Source organism: Schistocerca americana, chromosome X, assembly GCF_021461395.2.
Source record: "Schistocerca americana isolate TAMUIC-IGC-003095 chromosome X, iqSchAmer2.1, whole genome shotgun sequence".
In the NCBI taxonomy this organism is placed as follows: domain Eukaryota; kingdom Metazoa; phylum Arthropoda; class Insecta; order Orthoptera; family Acrididae; genus Schistocerca; species Schistocerca americana.
The window spans coordinates 754,813,843-754,838,606 of NC_060130.1; positions in this window are offsets into that span (position 1 = coordinate 754,813,843).

Genomic DNA, 24,764 nt, shown 5'->3' on the forward strand with positions numbered 1-24,764 from the left:
TACATTAACTATTTAGATTTAACTTGAAATTTCAACCGTTTGTTTAGCACGTTATTTGTATCTACTAGGGAGTTTTGTAAAAAATGAGGAATTTGTTGTGGTATATCGTGGAATATTTCCGCTTCAGCCCTTATAGTTTCATCAAGTTCCAATAGGTGGCGGCGCTATGCGTAGCCTTCAGAATGGTGCCTGTAACGGAGGTGCACTCCAACCGTTTCTTTTGGCGGAAAACAAGAGCATCGCAGATATTCATGGGCGATTGAGGAAGGTCTACGGAAACCTTCCAGTGATCAAAAGCACGATGAGTCGTTGGCCGAGGTTTCTGTCATCATCGAAACAAGATCGCGTAAACCCCTTCGATTTCCCACCTGCCGGCAGGCCGCAAACATATGTCACTTTAGGGTTGTGGTGTCTCACATGATGAGGATAAAGTTACTGATAAGACTGATCACGTCACCGATAAGAATAATGACGTGACTGATAAGAAGGACGGAGTTATGATTTCACGGGTAGGTCACTGATCTGCTCACTCGACGTCACAAATGTAAAGAAGTGAGCCAGAGTCGGCATTGGTGTACTGCTTACAGCAACTAGTATTTGCAGTAAAGCGTTCGCTTGCTGCTACCTTTATGTTGGGGGTCGCACTTATTTAGTGAACTCTACAGGAAAAAAAGCTTTCTCCATTCACTGATGATTCTTGCTGTTGACAACATTTATGTCCACTGTACTGTTCACCATTAAGCTTGCACTCAGTACTTCTCGGCTCTGTCTCGGGTATGTTGTCCCACCAATGTTAGCTGTACATTAAGAAAGAGCCCATAAACACGTCGTACATGGGTACAACGAGTGAAATGGATGAGCTGAATTTGGACGCTATGTAGATTCGTTCCCTCAGCAAAGGTAAACCACATCGGTGCTAGCCGGCCGGAGTGGCCATGCGGTTCTAGGCGCTACAGTCTGGAACCGCGAGACCGCTACGGCCGCAGGTTCGAATCCTGCCTCGGGCATGGATGTGTGTGATGTCCTTAGGTTAGTTAGGTGTAAGTAGTTCTACGTTCTAGGGGACTGATGACCTCAGAAGTTGAGTCCCATAGTGCTCAGAGCCATTTGAACCTTTTTTTTTTAACATCAGTGCGCATACGAGCGTTTGTGTTTTGTGTTGTGCAATTACATGGTGCCATATTATAGACTGTCTCATTGTTGTGAAGGTATTTTCAGAGAAACAAAGGTAATTGGGGTAACAAACCGAATGAATCACAATTGCATTATTATTCTATAGCGAGCTCCAGAGCCCAGGGGTCCATTATACGAAAATACTCAGAAAATTGCGCTGAAGAATCTCAGAAATTTTGCAGATGGAGTTCAGGGTCAACGTGTATAAGTGACCGTTATTGATTTCGACGTGAAAGCAGGTCTCATTGCAATGTGTGATATTCTGTCTCTCTTGGAATAGTGTCCGTAATCAAAAGAACGTTGAAGTTTTTATATTTGCATCATAGTCCGTATACAAGACAAGGCTGAATATTTGCAGCATCTGGTGAGCATTTCACTACAAGTTTGCATCTAATCTTCTCAACACCAAATGCGTCGCTTTGCGCTTGTATAAAATCTGTGGCTCAGTTGTAAAGTACCAGATTACGAATCCAAAGGTCTCGGTTTAGTTATCTCTCACTTATGGCTTCTTTTCCCTCTGAAATGTATGTTGATGTGAATAATATTTACAGGGGGATTTACAGGCTAACGTGGATTCTGAACGAATCGACGTTATCCTGTAAATCCCCTTGTAACTGGCTAGGCGAGTCAGTTCAGTGGTTGGAGGAAGGCAACGGCTTACCACCTCCAACAGGACCGTGCCTATTAAAGCACTGTGCTTTTCAAACCAGAAGATTGACGACTGCTTTACGTAAAGTTACACTTCGTTAAAAGTCAAGAAGAGACAACGAGATTCTTCGCGGTTCATTGGGAAATATTTTCTTTCACTTTTTTCGTATATTTGATTGTAATTTATTTATTTATTATTGATCCGTGGGACCAAATTAAGGAGAAGTCTCCATGGTCATGGAACGAGTCAATACATGAAATTATAACATGATTGTAGAAACAGATAAAATGAAATATAAGAAACATATTCAGGTGACAAGTCTTAAGTTTAAATAAAGAAAATCAACAATGTAACACTGGAATTTGCTTAATCTTTTAGCTCTTCCAGGAGCTCCTCGACAGAATAGAAAGAGTGAGCCATGAGGAAACTCTTCAGTTTAGACTTAAAAGAGTTTGGGCTACTGCTAAGATTTTTGAGTACTTGTGGTGGCTTATTGAAAATGGATGCAGCAGAATACTGCACTCCTTTCTGCACAAGAGTCAAAGAAGTGCATTCCACATGAAGATTTGATTTCTGCCTAGTAGTAACTGAGTGAAAGCTGCTAACTCTTAGCTAATATTGCTAACAACAAACGACATTAAAGAAAATGTATACTGTGAGGGCAATGTCAGAATTCCCAGACTATTGAATAGGGGTCGACAAGAGGTCCTCGAACTAACACCACATATAGCTCGAACAGCCCGTTTTTGAGCCAAAAATACCCTTTTTTAATCAGAAGAATTACTCCAAAAGATAATACCATACGACATAAGCGTATGAAAATATGCTAAGGAGACTACTTTTCGTGTTGAACTGTCACTTATTTCAGAAACTGTTCTAATGGTAAATAAAGCAGCATTTAGTTTCTGAACAAGATCCTGAACATGGGCTTTCCACGACAGCTTACTATCTATTCGACCGCCTAGGAACTTGAACTGTTCCGTCTCGCTTATAATATGCTCATTCCGTCTGATCAAAATATCGGTTCTTGTTGAATTGTGAGTTAGAAACTGTAAAAACTGAGTCTTACTGTGATTTAGCATCAAATTATTCTCCACAAGCCACGAACTTATTTCATGAACTACATTACTTGGTACTGTTTCAATATTACACACAAGATCCTTCACTACCAAGCTGGTGTCATCAGCAAACAGAAATATTTTTGAATCACCTGTAATACTAGAAGGCATATCATTTATATAAATAAGAAACAGCAGTGGCCCCAGCAGCGACCCTTGGGGAACGCCCCACTTAACAGTGCCCCATTAGGACTGAACATCACTACCACTCTCAATGTTGCGGAGAATTATCTTCTGCTTTCTGTTCTTAAAGTAAGAGGCGAACCATTTGTAAGCTACTCCCCTTACTCCATAATGGTCCAACTTCTGCAGTAATATTTTGTGGTTAACACAGTCAAAAGCCTTCGTTAAATCAAAGAAAACACCTAGCGTTCGCAACCTTTTATTTAAGCCGCCCAAAACCTCACAGAGAAAAGAGAATATAGCATTTTCAGTTGTTAAACCATTTCTAAAACCGAACTGTACATTCGACAGCAAATTATGTGAATTTAAATGCTCCAGTAACCTTGTATATACAACCTTCTCGATAACTTTAGCAAACACTGATGGCATAGAAATAGGTCTAAAAATGGCTCTGAGCACTATGGGACTTAACTTCTTTGGTCATCAGTCCCCTAAAACTTAGAACTACTTAAACCTAACTAACCTAAGGACATCACACACATCCATGTCCGAGGCAGGATTCGAACCTGCGACCGTAGCGGTCGCGCGGTTCCAGACTGTAGCGCCTAGAACCGCTCGGCCACTCTGGCCGGCGGAATAGGTCTAAAATTTTCAACATTATCCCCGTCTCCCTTGTTTATAAAGTGGCTTCACTACCGAGTACTTTAATCGGTTAGGAAACCGACCACTCCTAAAGGAAAAGTTACACATATGGCCAAGTACTGGGATAACATACATAGAACAATACTTCAGTATTCTGCTAGATACCCCGTCATATCCATGAGAGTTCTTGGTCTTTAGTGATTTAATTATTAACTCAATCTCCCTCTTTTCAGTATCATGGAGGAGCATTTCAGGTAACAGTCTCGGAACACTTTTTTCTAAGAGCGCTATATGATTCCCTGTTGGGATTAGGTTCCTATTTAGTTCACCTGCTATATTCAGAAAGTGATTAATAAATACTTTACATATATGCGACTTATCAGTAACACGGACATTCCTACTACGCACTGATTCTACACTCCTGGAAATGGAAAAAAGAACACATTGACACCGGTGTGTCAGACCCACCATACTTGCTCCGGACACTGCGAGAGGGCTGTACAAGCAATGATCACACGCACGGCGCAGCGGACACACCAGGAACCGCGGTGTTGGCCGTCGAATGGCGCTAGCTGCGCAGCATTTGTGCACCGCCGCCGTCAGTGTCAGCCAGTTTGCCGTAGCATACGGAGCTCCATCGCAGTCTTTAACACTGGTAGCATGCCGCGACAGCGTGGACGTGAACCGTATGTGCAGTTGACAGACTTTGAGCGAGGGCGTATAGTGGGCATGCGGGAGGCCGGGTGGACGTACCGCCGAATTGCTCAACACGTGGGGCGTGAGGTCTCCACAGTACATCGATGTTGTCGCCAGTGGTCGGCGGAAGGTGCACGTGCCCGTCGACCTGGGACCGGGCCGCAGCGACGCACGGATGCACGCCAAGACCGTAGGATCCTACGCAGTGCCGTAGGGGACCGCACCGCCACTTCCCAGCAAATTAGGGACACTGTTGCTCCTGGGGTATCGGCGAGGACCATTCGCAACCGTCTCCATGAAGCTGGGCTACGGTCCCGCACACCGTTAGGCCGTCTTCCGCTCACGCCCCAACATCGTGCAGCCCGCCTCCAGTGGTGTCGCGACAGGCGTGAATGGAGGGACGAATGGAGACGTGTCGTCTTCAGCGATGAGAGTCGCTTCTGCCTTGGTGCCAATGATGGTCGTATGCGTGTTTGGCGCCGTGCAGGTGAGCGCCACAATCAGGACTGCATACGACCGATGCACACAGGGCCAACACCCGGCATCATGGTGTGGGGAGCGATCTCCTACACTGGCCGTACACCACTGGTGATCGTCGAGGGGACACTGAATAGTGCACGGTACATCCAAACCGTCATCGAACCCATCGTTCTACCATTCCTAGACCGGCAAGGGAACTTGCTGTTCCAACAGGACAATGCACGTCCGCATGTATCCCGTGCCACCCAACGTGCTCTAGAAGGTGTAAGTCAACTACCCTGGCCAGCAAGATCTCCGGATCTGTCCCCCATTGAGCATGTTTGGGACTGGATGAAGCGTCGTCTCACGCGGTCTGCACGTCCAGCACGAACGCTGGTCCAACTGAGGCGCCAGGTGGAAATGGCATGGCAAGCCGTTCCACAGGACTACATCCAGCATCTCTACGATCGTCTCCATGGGAGAATAGCAGCCTGCATTGCTGCGAAAGGTGGATATACACTGTACTAGTGCCGACATTGTGCATGCTCTGTTGCCTGTGTCTATGTGCCTGTGGTTCTGTCAGTGTGATCATATGATGTATCTGACCCCAGGAATGTGTCAATAAAGTTTCCCCTTCCTGGGACAATGAATTCACGGTGTTCTTATTTCAATTTCCAGGAGTGTATATCCTCGACCTGTCTCTGCAGACCAGCCACTTCCCTTACGACTGACCATATGGTTTTAATTTTATCCTGAGACTTAGCTATTCTATCTGCATACCACATACTTTTTGTTTCCTAATAACATTTTTAAGCACCTTACAATACTGTTTGTAATGGGCTGCTGCATTTAGATTTTGACTGTTTCTAACGTTTTGATATAATTGCCACTTTGTTCTACAAGATATTCTTATCCCTCTAGTCAGCCACCCAGACTGCCTGTTTGTGCTAGTACCCTGTTTTGAACGTTCTAACGGAAAGCAACTTTCAAAGAGCACGAGAAAATTCTTGAGAAAAGCATTATATTTATCGTCTACTGTATCAGCACCATAAACATCTTGCCACTCTTGTTCCTTGATAAGGTTTACAAAGGTCTCTACAGCAATTGGGTCAGCATCCCTAAACAGTTGATAACTATATTTAACAAGTATCGCAGCACAAAACTCTTTTAGAGTTAAAATTTGTGCATCATGATCTGAAAGGCCTTTCACCTTTTTGCTAACAGAATGCTCTTCTAGTGATGAGGAATGAACAAAAATGTTGTCTATGGTTGTTCTACTGTTCCCTTGCACTCTCGTTGGAAAGAATACGGTTTGCCTAAGATTATATGAATTAAGGAGGTCTACCAGCATCGTTTTCCTTGCACAATCACTTATACAATTAATATTGAAGTCACCATATGTAACTAACTTTTTGTGTTTCCTATAAAGTGAACAAAGAACCTCCTCTAGCTTTAGCAAAAATGTTGTGAAATCGGAGTCTGGGGATCTATAAATAACAGTTAGAAGTTTAGCTCCACTGAATTTAACGACACCTGCACAACATTCAAACACCTTTTCAGTGCAGTACTTTGAAACATCAATTGACTCAAATGGGATGCCGTTTTTCAAATACATGGCTACTCCCCCACACCGCAAAGATCTCCCAGAAAAGCTGCGAGCCAACCTGTATCCTGGTAAAGGAAGCCTCTGAATTATCTCCTTGTTTAAGTGTTCGGATATACCAATAATTTCAGAGTCAACATCTATAACCAGTTCACTAACTTTATCTCTAATACCTTGTATATTATGATGAAATATACTAATTCCCTCATTACTCGGATACCTAAGCTTTGTCAAAAGTGGTTCCTTTGTTAGAGAGACTTCCCTTAAGCAGGAATACCTATCAGCTGACTTCAATCTAAAAAAGGTGCAGCTCTAACACCCACTACTGCAGGAATTTTCCCACCACCCCCACCCATGCTGTCACCTATAAGCTTTGTCAACCTCCCCTTCCCGTACCTGTTGAGGTGCAGGCCATGTCTAGTGAAACCCGTCCTGCTGATAGACTCCACCGACACCACTGAAATGTGACCCATGCTTTCTGTCATCAGCGCACCCCCAAGTCTCATGTTATTACGCCTGACGGCTGTATTAAGATGAGGCCGATCGTGACGCTGAAACAGTTCCACGAAATACACATTCGTGTTGCCAGTCTGAGTGGCTATCTTTTCCGGGTCACCATCTATGTCATACTCCCCATCCCTATCAATACTATTACCAGCCCCACCAACAATCACTACCTCATCCTCTTTAGTAAAATCCCTACATAGCCCAGCCCCCCCCTTATGTTAACAGTTGCAACGTCCCCTTAGAAAAATTATACATGACTGTGCTTAAACTGACACACAATATTTTTAGCGCAACGCAATCTGACTTTCAATAATCCCTACAAAAGAATGGCCCTGACTAACATTAACCTATACCTTTCACAAATCACTTACCTCACAAAAATCTTCGTTACTCGAACTACTGCAATACAGCGAGCGCCACTACTGCCAGCTAAATAAAAGATTCTAACAACTGAAGGCATAGTTAGACTAATAGGCATAGTTTGAAAATGAAATATTTTGATAAAGACAAACAATGTATTTACCTTAATAGTGTTCAAAGGTCATAATATATAGCAGTTCATGACATCCAGTCTTACAAATTTACTGTCTCTGTCCAGATCATCCGCTCTCAAAACTCTGCCATCTCACTCCCCACATCCACCACTGCTGGCGGCTCACCTCCAACTACGCAACGCTACGCACTGTTAACATCCAGCTGCCCAGCACTACAATAGCAAACAACAATGCAAACCAGCCACAGACTGCACACAGCACAGCCAGTGATTTTCATACAGAGCGCTACGTGGCGTTACCAATATAAGAACCTAAACAGCCTACTTACACAGTCACGTGAGCCAATCCTGCATTAGGCTTCACAATGCTGGTGACCTGGTACTCACTCCCCAACATTTCCTGCAACTGCTGGCACCTTCTTCTTTCTCTTCGACTTTGCAACTGTACTAGCCACCGTAACTGCTGAGGTCTGCTGCATACTTCCTACATCTACAACTACTAGAGATTCCTCTCCACTAGACTCTGACAGTTGGCCGGTCGGTGTGGCCGTGCGGCTCTAGGCGCTTCAGTCTGGAACCGCGTGACCGCTACGGTCGCAGGTTCGAATCCAGCCTCGGTCATGGATGTGTGTGATGTCCTTAGGTTAGTTAGGTTTAAGTAGTTCTAAGTTCTAGGGGACTGATGACCTCAGATGTTAAGTCCCATAGTGCTCAGAGCCATTTGAACTCTGACAGTTGGTCATATCTGTTGCAAATACCAATAGTAAAACCGTCTGATAATCTCTTTCTCCTAGCAGATCTCTTACCAACATCCAGTTCCAATTCCCCAACCCCCTTCTCCCTCCTCATCCTATCTAGCTCCTCCTGTGCGTTTTTCAACTGCACCTGAAGGGCACAGATCTTACGCTCCTGCTCCTCTGTCAATTTACTCTTGCTACATAACCTGCAGTTCCAAGAGAGGATCTCACCAGAATGCCCACTGGCTTCCCCACTGCATTCCCCCCCAGTGAAAATACTTCAAACAAGTCTCACACCGCAATCCACTACTCACGAACCTACGGCAAAGCCCACACTTCTCACTCATGGTAAAATTTTACAGTTATTGAAACAAGAAAACTACTTTAAGTTCCGCTACGACAGGAAGAAAATGTTAAAAACTGACTACAATAATCACAGACTTACTCTACAAGGGAAGTAACTACTATTATTAACAGTATTAATCAACAACAAATGAGAATATAATAAAAGACTAACACAGAAAGAAAATCAAACGTCTAATGACACAGTAACGAAACTGAAAACAGTTCCCAAAAAGTTCTTCTGAAATTATTTCACCAGAAAAGACCAAGAACACCGGTTGAAGACTACTAAAGTTCCTAAATAAACCACTATACACAAACACTTACTTAGTACTTAGCTTTCGATGCACCGCTACAGCTGCAACTGGTCAGCGCGGAATGTAAATGCAGGTAAGAGGTTAAGTTGCTCGATACGAAACACAAATGTCAGGTCACAACACAAGAAAGGCAGAGGTGAATGAAGAAACCACTAAAAGTCATTTATATAGTAAATATTATCACAAAAACCGTTAAAATATGTATCTGAAACCTAAAAATATATAAAAACTTGGAGAGCGATCTCACACGCAGTAACTCGCTTATGACGTCACACCAAAGATCATCGGCTTATCAATCTGTCATGCAGTCCTTGAGCAAATTGCTTCCATACGTCCATCATAATGACGCCAATATGCAGCGGACGAACGGTGCTGCCCCAATATGAAAAATTTGCCTCTTGCAAGTCGTTTATCCGTTCCCCCGGGAATTCAAAGAGAGTACTTGCGTAATCCCTCTGGATTTCGGCGATGCACAGTCACTTTTATTGCTGAGAAAGATGGGCTGCTCACGTGTTACTCTACGTCTCTTAAAATTAATGTAGACATAACACTGTTTAAAAGATATTTCAGTCTGGAACCGCGGGACTGCTACGGTCGCAGGTTCGAATCCTGCCTCAGGCATGGGTGTGTGTGATGTCCTTAGGTTAGTTAGGTTTAAGTAGTTCTAAGTTCTAGGGGACTTATGACCTAAGATGTTGAGTCCCATAGTGCTCAGAGCCATTTGAACCAAAAGATATTTCATGACAGAGTCATGAATGGTAGAAAAATTGGCATTAATGGAGTGAAGTTGAAAGGGTACAGTACCGCCCGACATTGAAAATAGGTACAACATACTTCATTATTTTTGTCAGAACAACACATTTTTTTTTGTAAAATAACTCAATTTCAATTAATACAGGGAAGCCGGATACCAGTGTGGGAAATAATGACAATTTATTTATTTAATTGATCACATGTGAACTCCCACAAAGTAAATCCCTACATCCAGTTTGGTGAGATCTGTGAAATGAATGAATGTATGGTCGTCTGCTAACCGCAGATAGTGAATGTGAATATATGATCATCTTTGAGACGATCCTTTGGCCACCTTTGGTGGGACCAAAGAGATGAAATTTACCTGAGCTTTGAGCACCTGAATTGTGGCTGACCAATACGGTAGCAAGGTGCTCCCCCACTTCAGCAGAGCTGCGAGAGGACCTCAAGAACGGCCATGTTTTAGCACTCTGCCGCTGGATCTTGTGCTGTTAAGACCCGCTTTAGTTGTGCTCCGTAAAGACAAAAGAGTGGAGACATGGTATGCATGTGGAATATTTAAGAGTAGTTTGAAATAATAATTTCTCTATTTCAGGAACTTTTGTGGGGAGAATGAAATGTCAGGCAGGTAATATTAATGAGATCGTAGTAATCTTCGGAAGTGACCAACGGTCACAATGAAACCACGTGTAGCAATAAGTTGAAATACTTCCGTGTGCTTAAGTTAAGCTGAATTACTAGTGTGTGTACAATAAGTTGAAATATTTAAGAAATAGCGTGTGTACCATAAGTTGAAATATTTAAGAAATGGCGTGTGCAGGACTTGAAATTAGAGACGAGTACTACCACCTGGTGAGTACTGTGTGAGTCTCAAACTGTGTATGAGACAAAAGATAAAGAGAAGTACTCATCCATGGTGTCAGCTGAGGACTCGCGTGTGTGATGAATACGTTCTTAATATTACTTTGCGTGATATGATTCCATGTGACACTAGATTCAAACTCTGAGAGAGAAGCAAGGTGAGTCGGCCGTCTATCCAGCAATGCCACTTGGCTTGCATTGCACAGGAAGACGTGCATATATCTCCAGAGTTCATAGTAGGAAAGTAGAATTACGAAGTGGGGCAGTGTCGTGAGAAACTGGGATAAATATTAATTGAAGTGGGAAAGCTGAAAGTGATAATGTTGTGACTATTCCCTGTGTAGTATTTCATATTGTAGTGTGGTGTATGTCATGTAATTTGGGTATGTGTGGTTTGCATCGGAGAGTAGCGAGGTAGTTTCAAAAGATTAGTGGGTTATGCTTGTTCCTTCGGTACCGCTCGGTCTGGAGGAGAGTTTCATGATGATGATTGTGAGAGTTGAAGTGTGAGGTATAATAAAAGATCCACCATCCTATCCAGAAAGTGCACTGTGGCGTTAAATAATTACGAGACCATAACGTAGAGAATCACCAATGTTAAGCCATGCCTACTGGGCGGAATTTCTCATGTGTTATTGTTGTAGGTTATAGAATTTGTGTAATTAGGTTATAGAATTTATCGGAATAAATAAGGTAGTGAAAAGAAAAAGATTGGTGGACTTTTCCTTGTATGTTGTCATGATGTCCCGAATTTATAATGTGTGCGCCATTCATATTCAGTGCGGTGGCCACGTGTTGATAAAAGCCGTTAAATAAAAGACAAAAAGAAAATGTGGTATTGCCAGTGCGTAATGAACAGTCAGAGTTCTGTAAATTACTGATAGTCAGATGCGTGTTTCCGTTGCATATTATTCATACAGGAGGATAATTTGTAACTTAATTGAGAGTACGAGAGTTCATATTACTCGATAAATAAGAATGAATCCACTCGCTTGGCAGACCACTCATCTTGCAGGCCTGACTGCTTGATGCCACAGTATGAGCAAGGCATGTGGGTGCCTCTCATAATTTCGACCCTGTCAGGATTGTACTGTTAGGGTTTGCTGTTAAGATTTTTTTATTTGATGGAATATATTGTGATAGCGCTAAGAAGTAAAATTTTTTTTGTTTGCAATTTCTTTCTGGATTGGTGAGGATGTTTTATTTTTTTATGTAATCGCTTGCTACGTCATCTAAGGTTGGAAGATCGTTGTATAATTTTTTTTGCGTAATGTCCGTAGTAACTAGGTTGCAGTCGAAAAGTGTAGGCACCATGGAGAATAGCAATTCTGGGGTGAACATAGCAGTGCAGCAGGAAGTAGGTGTCGACCATGGGCTAATGAGCGGGAACGGCAAACACTCGGAAGGGGCTGAATTGTTCAGTGGACCGCTGCTAGGTGATCCTTTGAGTGGCGGGCTGTGTTCACAATCGGGGGCTTTTCCAGACGACGCGGGCGAGCCGGGACTAGGTCAGGTCTGCAGTGAAAGTGCAGCTACCCTTAGCGAAGCTACGGTTTCTCAGGCGAACGAGGTGAGTGCACCGAAAGTAGCAAATGACAATGTGCTACTGCAGTTTTTACAGAAGATGGATAAAGATAATAAGGAAAGATTAGAAGCGATGAATAGAGATAATAAGGAGAGAGATAGGGAGCATAAAGAAAGATTTGAAGCAAATAAGGAAATATTGGAAGCGATGAATAGAGGTAATGAGGAGAGAGATAGGGAGAATAAGGAAATATTGGAAGCAATGAATAGAGGTAATAAGGAGAGAGATAGGGAGATTAAGGAAATATTCGAAGCAATGGCTAAAGATAATAAAGAAAGATTGGAAGCGATGGATAAAGATAGTAAGGAAAGTATGGAGGCATTGTATAAGGGAAATAAAGAGGCAATGAGGAAACTACACACAGTTATCGATGAGCGTCTGCCCGCAGTTAATAATCGGTTAGATGAGGGGGAGAAGAATCTGGGTGCGTTGAAGCTAGTATGTGACGCCGTGAAAGAAAAAGCCAATAATTTGGAGGTACGAATATTTGCAATAGAGAGTGATACTACTGAACGTAGGGACGTGTTGCCGGATGAGTAAATCAAAGAGGTAGTGGTCAGAATGAATACGATTAGTGCAGATGTAGAAAAGCTCAGTATAAGAGGCGAGACAGGCTCTGACAGTACGCAGCGAGAGGTTTATGCCAACTAGGGGGAGATACAATCACTATTACAGCTTAAAGAGGCGCAATTAGAAATAAGTAGGAAACATAGGGAAGAACTCGCACAGTTGCAATTAGCGTGCAGTAGCGAAGGTGACACACCACCGGGTAGATTGCAGAGGGAGAGTGAGATAAATTCAAAAAACGAAAATAGGCAGAAAGAGGAAGACGAATTCAGAGAGTCAGAAGAACGGTTGTGTCGGATAAAACAGGTGGCAAACCCCACTGGGTATAGTCCAAGGCTGTCTCAATTTCAAGATTCATTACCTTCATCGTGGGGACAGCTCCTCAAAATGAAGATTGTGTGTAACCATTTGAGGGACGAGGCTAAAGCAAAAATGCAGGACGTTATTAAAGACTGTAGTAGCTTTTTAAATGAATTCTGGTCGAAAAGTAAGCAGACCCAGGTTAAGCAAAGCATATTGATGATGCCAAATTGTAACGAAGGTGGTATAAGAGATCCAGTGTCGTGCTATCAGGAAATGCTGAGACGAAATAGGTATTTGGATGTGCCATACGACCCTGGGGAGCTCATTAGGATCTATATAACGAAGTTGCCAGTGAAATTGCGCAGAGATATAGCGATAGCAGGCAGAGGCTTAGACGATTCCGCGTCATTTCAGCACTTGTTACAGGAACTGGGTAATGAGAGCAATATTGTGAACGGCGACACGACTCATAGGTCAGACAGAGTCGAGGATAGGAACGGCAGAAACTATCAGAATGACAGGAGAGCATGGAATCCTGGCATTTCATTCTTGTCATAATGGATTGAAGGATAGGAGAAACTTGTCCAACATATCAGCCCTTAACATCTCGCGTTAAAACACATGCCGCTGGCACTGAAAATTGTCTATGTAACAGACATACTCTACTGATATGTAGGAATGCAAATACCATACTTCTGATCAGAGAATAAAACACCAGTAATGGCATCTGTTAGGCTGGTCTCTCAGAGCAAAATTTGCAAATTTTTATTTGGAACACTAAACTAAAAGGACTGTTTCCTCAAAAACAAAAAAAAATCAGTTGCTAAAAGTGTTATGTAATAACGCCAATGAGTCCAGTTTAATTAGTGCGATTTGACTATTGCAGGTACTTAACATGTAATGTAAAAAGTCAACATTGTGATCGAAGTTTTTAGATTAGCTGCCATCTGATCGGTAGTATTTCATTGTCATAGTGACAGTTATAATGAGGTGCTGTGTATGGTTGCTCGGTGTCTGGTGTTAGGGAGAGAGGCCACTAGCACCTAAGTTTCTAACACTTGGGCTGTCCCATTTCTCCCAGCTTGTATTCTCTGCACACATTTAATTTTTATGTAAGCTTAGATTCCTAACTAGCAAATTCTTTACTGAGTATAGTGGACCATTCGGAGTGAGGCGGATTGTCCATGAAAACGCTGTACTGATTGAGACGATTAAGGGAAAACAATCTCGTGGGCTTCGTCACATTTCTAACATCAAATTATGGAAAAGTTAAGGATAGATCGAAAGTAGGCAATTTATGGTAGATAGTCAGTGTATTTATTTGTGGTGTGTAACGTTGTGCAGAGGGCAAATCGAACATAAGAATTTTCAGGCGGGATGTCAGGAAGTATGACGGAATAGACTGGTCGAATGAGTCATGAACAGGAGTCGACAGAGTGGTGTATGTACCTATTTTTTGTCATATGAATAAGGATCAAGCAGAAACGACGTGACGATTATTGAGTGGATAAAGATGGTAGATAGAGAAGCGACGTGATAAATAGTAGTGGATAAAGGTGATATTTAAGGAGAGAAGCGATGTGAAGCAGTGTGATTAATAAAGAGAGATTCGACGTGATGAAACAGTGTTAAATAAAGGTGAGTAGAACTAATAATGTGGAGATGTCTTAGAGGTATGTTACAGAGAGGCCTGTGTATGCTGCAATCGAGATTGATGCGAATGGCGGAGGAAGACCAGGAAATGATGGAGTAATCGACGGACGGAGAGCCGAAATATGAATGAAGAGATGAGGACAACTGCACAACGTGAAAGGACATAAAGGGAGTATGAGATCCAGATGGTGAACATTGTGGATGGAATACTGACGTAAGATGTAATATAAGTGTAAATCTAATTCTTACCATAACATTTGCAATATGGCAAAAATAATATCTTTTTTGTTGTTGTTGAATCCTGGTACCAGTATAACTAATCAAAACGGTACCAAGAATGTGTACAGTTATTTTGCAGGATGAATAATATGTGTATTTTTTGTTCTTAGATGAAATGTCGCAATTCTAAGTTGATATTTAGCAGGATGAATAATCGGTAAAGTGAATGCAGAGGTAAGCCGATGGAGAGAGGTGACAGAGTGAAAGGACGAATTCGGAGACTGGAAAGCTATCTCCGAAACAGCTTCATGTGTTATGTGGTTGAGTATAAGGGAGCAAAGGTATGGTATGTTGTCGTGAGTGTGGTGGTGTTAGGGTTAGCTGACTTCTAGACCTATTCTGTTAGTGTATTAATGGGTTGAATGAGAAGGAAAATGTGATGTCTGGTGAGTGAGAGTCGTAGAGTAGTGTGATCAATGCGCACACTCCTGTAAAGGGGGTGCTACCGATCCATAACTAAAACATTATTGTGTTTTATTGTTTGATTGGGATGAACCTCGATGGCAGGTCAGGATCTGACATGTGGATGGTACATATGTGTCCTACAAATGTTGTTATATATAATAAAATGTAAAATATATAAAGAGATACTAATTTCAGTGTGTCACAAGCACAAAGGTGCATTGTATGTTGTAGATTTAGAGTCACCAGTTTCTAAAATGTTTATTGTGTTAGGATGTTAAAGTAGCTTACTATTTAATAACATGTGGTGGGTAATTGTGAGCTGTGTAGATTATTTCTTATTTTTTTTGTTAGAACACTTTCAAGGGGTATTAATTTCAGTCTGTCACAAGCACAAAGGTTCACTGTATATTGTAGTTTTAGAATCAACATTTTCTAATATTTTCACTGTGATAGGATGTTAAAGTAGTCTACTATTTGATATTGTAATTATGAGCTGTATAGATTGTTTCTTATTCCCTTTTTTTAAACACTTTCATGTTTTGTATGAGGGACGACAGGTACAATCAGTAGCACAAGTATGGGCTGTATATAGAAAAGGGATAAATGTTGATGTTGTATGTGTAGAAAACTAGGGTGTATAATCTTATTTTTTTAGAACAAAGATTCTTTTATTACCAATGTATCTAATAGATCATACATGTAATCAATGAGTATTTAAATAATGTAAGAATATCCTTTTGTCTGCAATGTTGCGAGATGCACGGAAGGGTCTGACTGATTGGGTGTCGTAGCGCTGAGGGGCTACACAGAACACGCCCGTACCACATAAGCCAAGCAGACGTCGGCAACAGAACCGCGGCACTCCCCACTCCACTGCCGGTCGGGGTACACTCCACGTGCCCGCTACAGCAGGTCAATGGCCTGGGGCGACACGCACGTACCACTGGCCATTCATAAGTTCCGCCACCCTCACGACTGGGGAAAGTATCCCGCGGAGGCAACAGCGGGTGGTTTATTCTGCTCAACGACACGCGCGGCGGCGCCATGGCAGAATGAACGACGCGCGGCAGAGTCCGGCGGACATTTTGTAACAGCAACTATTAACTAGTAGTGGACTGTGGAGCCGTGAAACAAGATGACTCCTCGTATGTCTCCATAAGGTGGAAAGTGAAGAACTGGTGTTTCCGCGTTGTGAGTAGTGAAAAAGATTTTGTCTTTAGCAGACAGGACGATTGTTTTTTTTTTGTCTTGACCACTGAACGGTGGGATCCATAAACTTTTGGCAGTGACCTGTTAAGTGTGCGTTGTGAATTGCATGTGGGATGCTTGGTATTCTTGAAGAGGACAGTTGTCGTTTGGTGACTAATTATTGTATGAACGCAAGAAACTAAAGTGGGACATTGACATTTGCATTTGTAGTAGGAGACATTTCTTTAATTGGTGTGGGAATAAGTGCTGTTCGTTGGAACTTACAACTTTTAATTACACCATGAACTGAAAGAACAGAACCGTGGGTAATAGTAGTTGTAGGGCCATTTCTGGACGACCAGATTCGTGTGGATGGTACTCTGAGAGTGACTATGACATTTGTGTTTAATGTGAGATACAGTTTACTGTTCAGTGCGTGTTCAAAATGCCGATTTGAGTGACTTAAAGACTTTCGTCTGGGTAACCATGGAGAGCTTTGACACCGAGACAGTGTTTCTGGGGAACCTGTCAGCAACTTTTTTGACCCCAAGAAAATCACAGAATGAAATGATTCCGTGTGACTCGCAAGATAGGGAATAATGTATTTGTACTTGTAATTGTGTAAATTTTTTTATATGTTTCATTCCTGAAGGGACAGCAAGTGTAATTGTATTTCATTAACATTTGTGTTTAGAATAGTTAGTGTTTTTTTTTTTTGTTTGTTCTGGGCTACCAGTTCACGTAGCATGTTTATTAGAACATTTGGTACAATGATGCTTTAATTATTAGCCAGTGGCGTAATACTAACGTAGCGGCTCTTGTTGCATAGGTCAGTAAGGTTGTCACAGGGGACAAGAGTTTGCATTGCACAACAAATATCGGAATTATTGATGCATTTTGATGTCGTGGACAGTAATGATCTTGTTGGTGTGTTGACTGAAGCCACTTATTTTCATTACCACAGTGGTGATATTTCACATTAAGGTGTAACGAAGGCTAGTCGAAATGCAAGTTCTTGTCGTCCAAATGTGTAACAACAGAGAAATGAGGAGTAGAGTAAGATACGAGAGCTACTGGTGGATTCAAGCACTTATTGCTAAACTATTTACTGCGTGTATTGATCAAAATTGATGGACTGACCGGCTCAGCAGCAGGTATTTGTACTGGTGGACAAGGATAAGGTTAAACTCACAGTCGAGTAGTGGTGGCAATTGCTTAAGTGATGATAGTTAATGAGGTATGACATGATGTCTTAGATTGACTATATTACGTAACCAGTATGTGTGTTGTTGTGTGGTCTTCAGTCCTGAGACTGGTTTGATGCAGCTCTCCATGCTACTCTATCCTGTGCAAGCTTCTTCATCTCCCAGTACCTACTGCAACCTACATCCTTCTGAATCTGCTTAGTGTATTGATGTCTTGGTCTCCCTCTACGATTTTTACCCTCCACGCTGCCCTCCAATGCTAAATTTGTGATCCCTTGATGCCTCAAAACATGTCCTACCAACCGATCCTTTCTTCTAGTCAAGTTGTGCCACAAACTTCTCTTCTCCCCAATCCTATTCAATACCTCCTCATTAGTTACGTGATCTACCCACCTTATCTTCAGCATTCTTCTGTAGCACCACATTGCGAAAGCTTCTATTCTCTTCTTGTCCAAACTGGTTATCGTCCATGTTTCACTTCCATACATGGCTACACTCCATACAAATACTTTCAGAAACGACTTCCTGACACTTAAATCTATACTCGATGTTAACAAATTTCTCTTCTTCAGAAACGATTTCCTTGCCATTGCCAGTCTACATTTTATATCCTCTCTACTTCGACCATCATCAGTTATTTTACTCCCTAAATAGCAAAACTCCTTTACTACTTTAAGTGACTCATTTCCTAATCTAATCCCCTCAGCATCACCCGAGTTAATTTGACTACATTCCATTATTCTCGTTTTGCTTTTGTTGATGTTCGTCTTATATCCTCCTTTCAAGACACTGTCCATTCCGTTCAACTGCTCTTCCAAGTCCTTTGCTGTCTCTGACAGAATTACAATGTCATCGGCGAACCTCAAAGTTTTTACTTCTTCTCCATGAATTTTAATACCTACTCCGAATTTTTCTTCTGTTTCCTTTACTGCTTGCTCAATATACAGATTGAATAACATCGGGGAGAGGCTACAACCCTGTCTCACTCCTTTCCCAACCACTGCTTCCCTTTCATGCCCCTCGACTCTTATAACTGCCATCTGGATTCTGTACAAATTGTAAATAGCCTTTCGCTCCCTGTATTTTACCCCTGCCACCTTCAGAATTTGAAAGAGAGTATTCCAGTTAACGTTGTCAAAAGCTTTCTCTAAGTCTACAAATGCTAGAAACGTAGATTTGCCTTTTCTTAATCTTTCTTCTAAGATAAGTCGTAAGGTTAGTATAGCCTCATGTGTTCCAACATTTCTACGGAATCCAAACTGATCTTCCCCAAGGTCCGCTTCTACCAGTTTTTCCATTCGTCTGTAAAGAATTCGCGTTAGTATTTTGCAGCTGTGACTTATTAAACTGATAGTTCGGTAATTTTCACATCTGTCAGCACCTGCTTTCTTTGGGATTGGAATTATTATATTCTTCTTGAAGTCTGTGGGTATTTCGCCTGTCTCATACATCTTGCTCACCAGATGGTAGAGTTTTGTCATGACTGGCTCTCCCAAGGCCATCAGTAGTTCTAATGGAATGTTGTCTACTCCCGGGGCCTTGTTTCGACTCAGGTCTTTCAGTGCTCTGTCAAACTCTTCACGTAGTATCTTATCTCCCATTTCATCCTCACCTACATCCTCTTCCATTTTCATAATATTGTCCTCAAGTACATCGCCCTTGTATAAACCTTCTATATACTCCTCCCACCTTTCTGCCTTCCCTTCTTTGCTTAGAACTGGGTTGCCATCCGAGCTCTTGATATTCATACAAGTGGTTCTCTTCTCTCCAAAGGTCTCTTTAATTTTCCTGTAGGCAGTATCTATCTTACCCCTAGTGAGACAAGCCTCTACATCCCTACATTTGTCCTCTAGCCATCCCTGCTTAGCCATTTTGCACTTCCTGTCGATCTCATTTTTGAGACGTTTGTATTCCTTTTTGCCTGCTTCATTTACTGCATTTTTATATTTTCTCCTTTCATCAATTAAATTCAATATTTCTTTTGTTACCCAAGGATTTCTATTAGCCCTCGTCTTTTTACCTACTTGATCCTCTGCTGCCTTCACTACTTCATCCCTCAGAGCTACCCATTCTTTTTCTACTGTATTTCTTTCCCTCAATCCTGTCAATTGTTCCCTTATGCTCTCCCTGAAACTCTGTACAACCTCTGGTTCTTTCAGTTTGTCCAGGTCCCATCTCCTTAAGTTCCCGCCTTTTTGCAGTTTCTTCAGTTTCAATCTGCAGTTCATAACCAATAGATTGTGGTCAGAATCCACATCTGCCCCTGGAAATGTCTTACAATTTAAAACCTGGTTCCTAAATCTCTGTCTTACCATTATGTAATCTATCTGATACCTTTTAGTATCTCCAGGATTCTTCCAGGTATACAACCTTCTTTCATGATTCTTGAACCAAGCTATGATTATGTTATGCTCTGTGCAAAATTCTACAAGGCGGCTTCCTCTTTCATTTCTTCCCCCCCAATCCATATTCACCTACTATGTTTCCTTCTCTCCCTTTTCCTACCGACGAATTCCAGTCACCCATGACTTAAATTTTCGTCTCCCTTCACTACCTGAATAATTTCTTTTATCTCGTCATACATTTCATCAATATCTTCATCATCTGCAGAGCTAGTTGGCATATAAACTTGTACTACTGTAGTAGGCATGGGCTTTGTGTCTATCTTGGCCACAATAATGCGTTCACTATGCTGTTTGTAGTAGCTAACCCGCACTCCTATTTTTTTATTCATTATTAAACCTACTCCTGCATTACCCCTATTTGATTTTGTATTTATAACCCTGTAATCACCTGACCAAAAGTCTTGTTCCTCCTGCCACCCCGGCCGAAGTGGCCGTGCGGTTAAAGGCGCTGCAGTCTGGAATCGCAAGACCGCTACGGTCGCAGGTTCGAATCCTGCCTCGGGCATGGATGTTTGTGATGTCCTTAGGTTAGTTAGGTTTAACTAGTTCTAAGTTCTAGGGGACTAATGACCTCAGCAGTTGAGTCCCATAGTGCTCAGAGCCATTCGAACCATTCGAACCTCCTGCCACCGAACTTCACTAATTCCCACTATATCTAACTTTAACCTATCCATTTCCCTTTTTAAATTTTCTAACCTACCTGCCCGATTAAGGGATCTGACATTCCACGCTCCAACCCGTAGAATGCCAGTTTTCTTTCTCCTGATAACGACGTCCTCTTGAGTAGTCCCCGCCCGGAGATCCGAATGGGGGACTATTTTACCTCCGGAATATTTTACCCAAGAGGACGCCATCATCATTTAATCATACAGTAAAGCTGCATGTCCTCGGGAGAAATTACAGCTGTAGTTTCCCCTTGCTTTCAGCCGTTCGCAGTACCAGCACAGCAAGGCCGTTTTGGTTAAAGTTACAAAGCCAGATCAGTCAATCATCCAGACTGTTGCCCCTGCAACTACTGAAAAGGTGGCTGCCCCTCTTCAGGAACCACATGTTTTTCTGGCCTCTCAACACATACCCCTCCGTTGTGGTTGCACCTAAGGTACGGCCATCTGTATCGCTGAGGCACGCAAGCCTCCCCACCAACGGCAAGGTCCATGTATGTAACTTGTGGTATATACACTCCTGGAAATGGAAAAAAGAACACATTGACACCGGTGTGTCAGACCCACCATACTTGCTCCGGACACTGCGAGAGGGCTGTACAAGCAATGATCACACGCACGGCACAGCGGACACACCAGGAACCGCGGTGTTGGCCGTCGAATGGCTCTAGCTGGGCAGCATTTGTACACCGCCGCCGTCAGTGTCAGCCAGTTTGCCGTGGCATACGGAGCTCCATCGCAGTCTTTAACACTGGTAGCATGCCGCGACAGCGTGGACGTGAACTGTATGTGCAGTTGACGGACTTTGAGCGAGGGTGTATAGAGAGCATGCGGGAGGCCGGGTGGACGTACCGCCGAACTGCTCAACACGTGGGGCGTGAGGTCTCCACAGTACATCGATGTTGTCGCCAGTGGTCGGCGGAAGGTGCACGTGCCCGTCGACCTGGGACCGGACCGCAGCGACGCACGGATGCACGCCAAGACCGTAGGATCCTACGCAGTGCCGTAGGGGACCGCACCGCCACTTCCCAGCAAATTAGGGACACTGTTGCTCCTGGGGTATCGGCGAGGACCATTCGCAACCGTCTCCATGAAGCTGGACTACGGTCCCGCACACCGTTAGGCCGTCTTCCGCTCACTCCCCAACATCGTGCAGCCCGCCTCCAGTGGTGTCGCGACAGGCGTGAATGGAGGGACGAATGGAGACGTGTCGCCTTCAGCGATGAGAGTCGCTTCTGCCTTGGTGCCAATGATGGTCGTATGCGTGTTTGGCGCCGTGCAGGTGAGCGCCACAATCAGGACTGCATACGACCGAGGCACACAGGGCCAACACCCGGCATCATGGTGTGGGGAGCGATCTCCTACACTGGCCGTACACCACTGGTGATCGTCGAGGGGACACTGAATAGTGCACGGTACATCCAAACCGTCATCGAACCAATCGTTCTACCATTCCTAGACCAGCAAGGGAACTTGCTGTTCCAACAGGACAATGCACGTCCGCATGTATCCCGTGCCACCCAACGTGCTCTAGAAGGTGTAAGTCAACTAACCTGGCCAGCAAGATCTCCGGATCTGTCCCCCATTGAGCATGTTTGGGACTGGATGAAGCGTCGTCTCACGCGGTCTGCACGTCCAGCACGAACGCTGATCCAACTGAGGCGCCAGGTGGAAATGGCATGGCAAGCCGTTCGACAGGACTACATCCAGCATCTCTACGATCGTCTCCATGGGATAATAGCAGCCTGCATTGCTGCGAAAGGTGGATATACACTGTACTAGTGCCGACATTGTGCATGCTCTGTTGCCTGCGTCTATGTGCCTGTGGTTCTGTCAGTGTGATCATGTGATGTATCTGACCCCAGGAATGTGTCAATAAAGTTTCCCCTTCCTGGGACAATGAATTCACGGTGTTCTTATTTCAATTTCCAGGAGTGTATCATTGTTTTTCTTCTCAGTTTTATTTCTCTGTTGTTTGATGTAATGGTATGGAGCCTGAAATTCTACATGTAACTAGTGTACGCAATGTTTTTCTTTTGTTGATTCTGATTTGTACTTAGACTTTGCTGTGTAAACGGTTTTACCCCGCAATTTATGAATGTCAGATTACTTGCTCTGTGTTTGGACGGTGAGCTATTTAAAATTTCATGAGTACAGTTAGTATTTTTTATTTGTTTTAGAATTATTGAAGTTTGGATTACTCCTAAAAGTAACGGAGATCCCGGTAACTAATCCAATTTTTATCTCACCATAATTTTTTATTTGTATGATATGATGTTTCATTTGTCATTTGGATTGTTGTAAATATGTATGTGTACGTTACTCCGGATTGTGGAGAGTACAATAATGCAACAACTGTGTCAATAATTTGGTAAAGTAACAGCATTTGGTCGTCTATTTGAAGTCACCAGGGGCTAAGGTCTCCTCCTGGTTATTTTGATGACTTGCTGCTTTTGTTCTAATACAGTTTTCTTAAAAAAAAATTTCGGAACTACCCTCGCATTGCAAGGATAGTACCATGACATTTTTTTCTGCATGGGTAGCCGGTGGTGAAAGGGTACAGTACCGCCCGACATTGAAAATAGGTACAACATACTTCATTATTTTTGTCAGAACAACACATTTTTTTTGTAAAACAACTCAATTTCAATTAATACAGCGAAGCCAGATACCAGTGTGGGAAATAATGACAATTTATTTATTTAATTGATCACATGTGCACTCCCACAAAGTAAATCCCTACATCCAGTTTGGTGAGATCTGTGAAATGAATGAATGTATGGTCGTCTGCTAACCGCAATTAGTGAATGTGAATATATGATCATCTTTGAGACGATCCTTTGGCCACCTTTGGTGGGACCAAAGAGATGAAATTTACCTGAGCTTTGAGCGCCTGAAATGAGGCTGACCAATACGGTAGCAAGGTGCTCCCCCACTTCAGCAGAGCTGCAAGAGGACCTCAAGAACGGCCATGTTTCAGCACTCTGCCGCTGGATCTTGTGCTGTTAAGACCCGCTTTAGTTGTGCTCCGTAAAGACAAAAGAGTGGAGACATGGTATGCATGTGGAATATTTAAGAGTAGTTTGAAATAATAATTTCTCTATTTCAGGAACTTTTGTGGGGAGAATGAAATGTCAGGCAGGTAATATTAATGGGATCGTAGTAATCTTCGGAAGTGACCAACGGTCACAATGAAACCACGTGTAGCAATAAGTTGAAATACTTCCGTGTGCTTAAGTTAAGCTGAATTACTAGCGTGTGTACAATAAGTTGAAATATTTAAGAAATAGCGTGTGTACCATAAGTTGAAATATTTAAGAAATGGCGTGTGCAGGACTTGAAATTAGAGACGAGTACTACCACCTGGTGAGTACTGTGTGAGTCCAAACTGTGTATGAGACAAAAGATAAAGAGAAGTACTCATCCATGGTGTCAGTTGAGGACTCGCGTGTGCGATGAATACGTTCTTAATATTACTTTGCGTGATATGATTCCATGTGACGCTAGATTCAAACTCTGAGAGAGAAGCAAGGTGAGTCGGCCGTCTATCCAGCAACGCCACTTGGCTTGCATTGCACAGGAAGACGTGCATATATCTCCAGAGTTCATAGTAGGAAAGTAGAATTACGAAGTGGGGCAGTGTCGTGAGAAACTGGAATAAATATTAATTGAAGTGGGAAAGCTGAAAGTGATAATGTTGTGACTATTCCCTGTGTAGTATTTCATATTGTAGTGTGGTGTATGTCATGTAATTTGGGTATGTGTGGTTTGCATCGGAGAGTAGCGAGGTAGTTTCAAAAGATTAGTGGGTTATGCTTGTTCCTTCGGTACCGCTCGGTCTGGAGGAAAGTTTCGTGATGATGATTGTGAGAGTCGAAGTGTGAGGTATAATAAAAGATCCACCATCCTATCCAGAAAGTGCACTGTGGCGTTAAATAATTACGAGACCATAACGTAGAGAATCACCAATGTTAAGCCATGCCTACTGGGCGGAATTTCTCATGTGTTATTGTTGTAGGTTATAGAATTTGTGTATTTA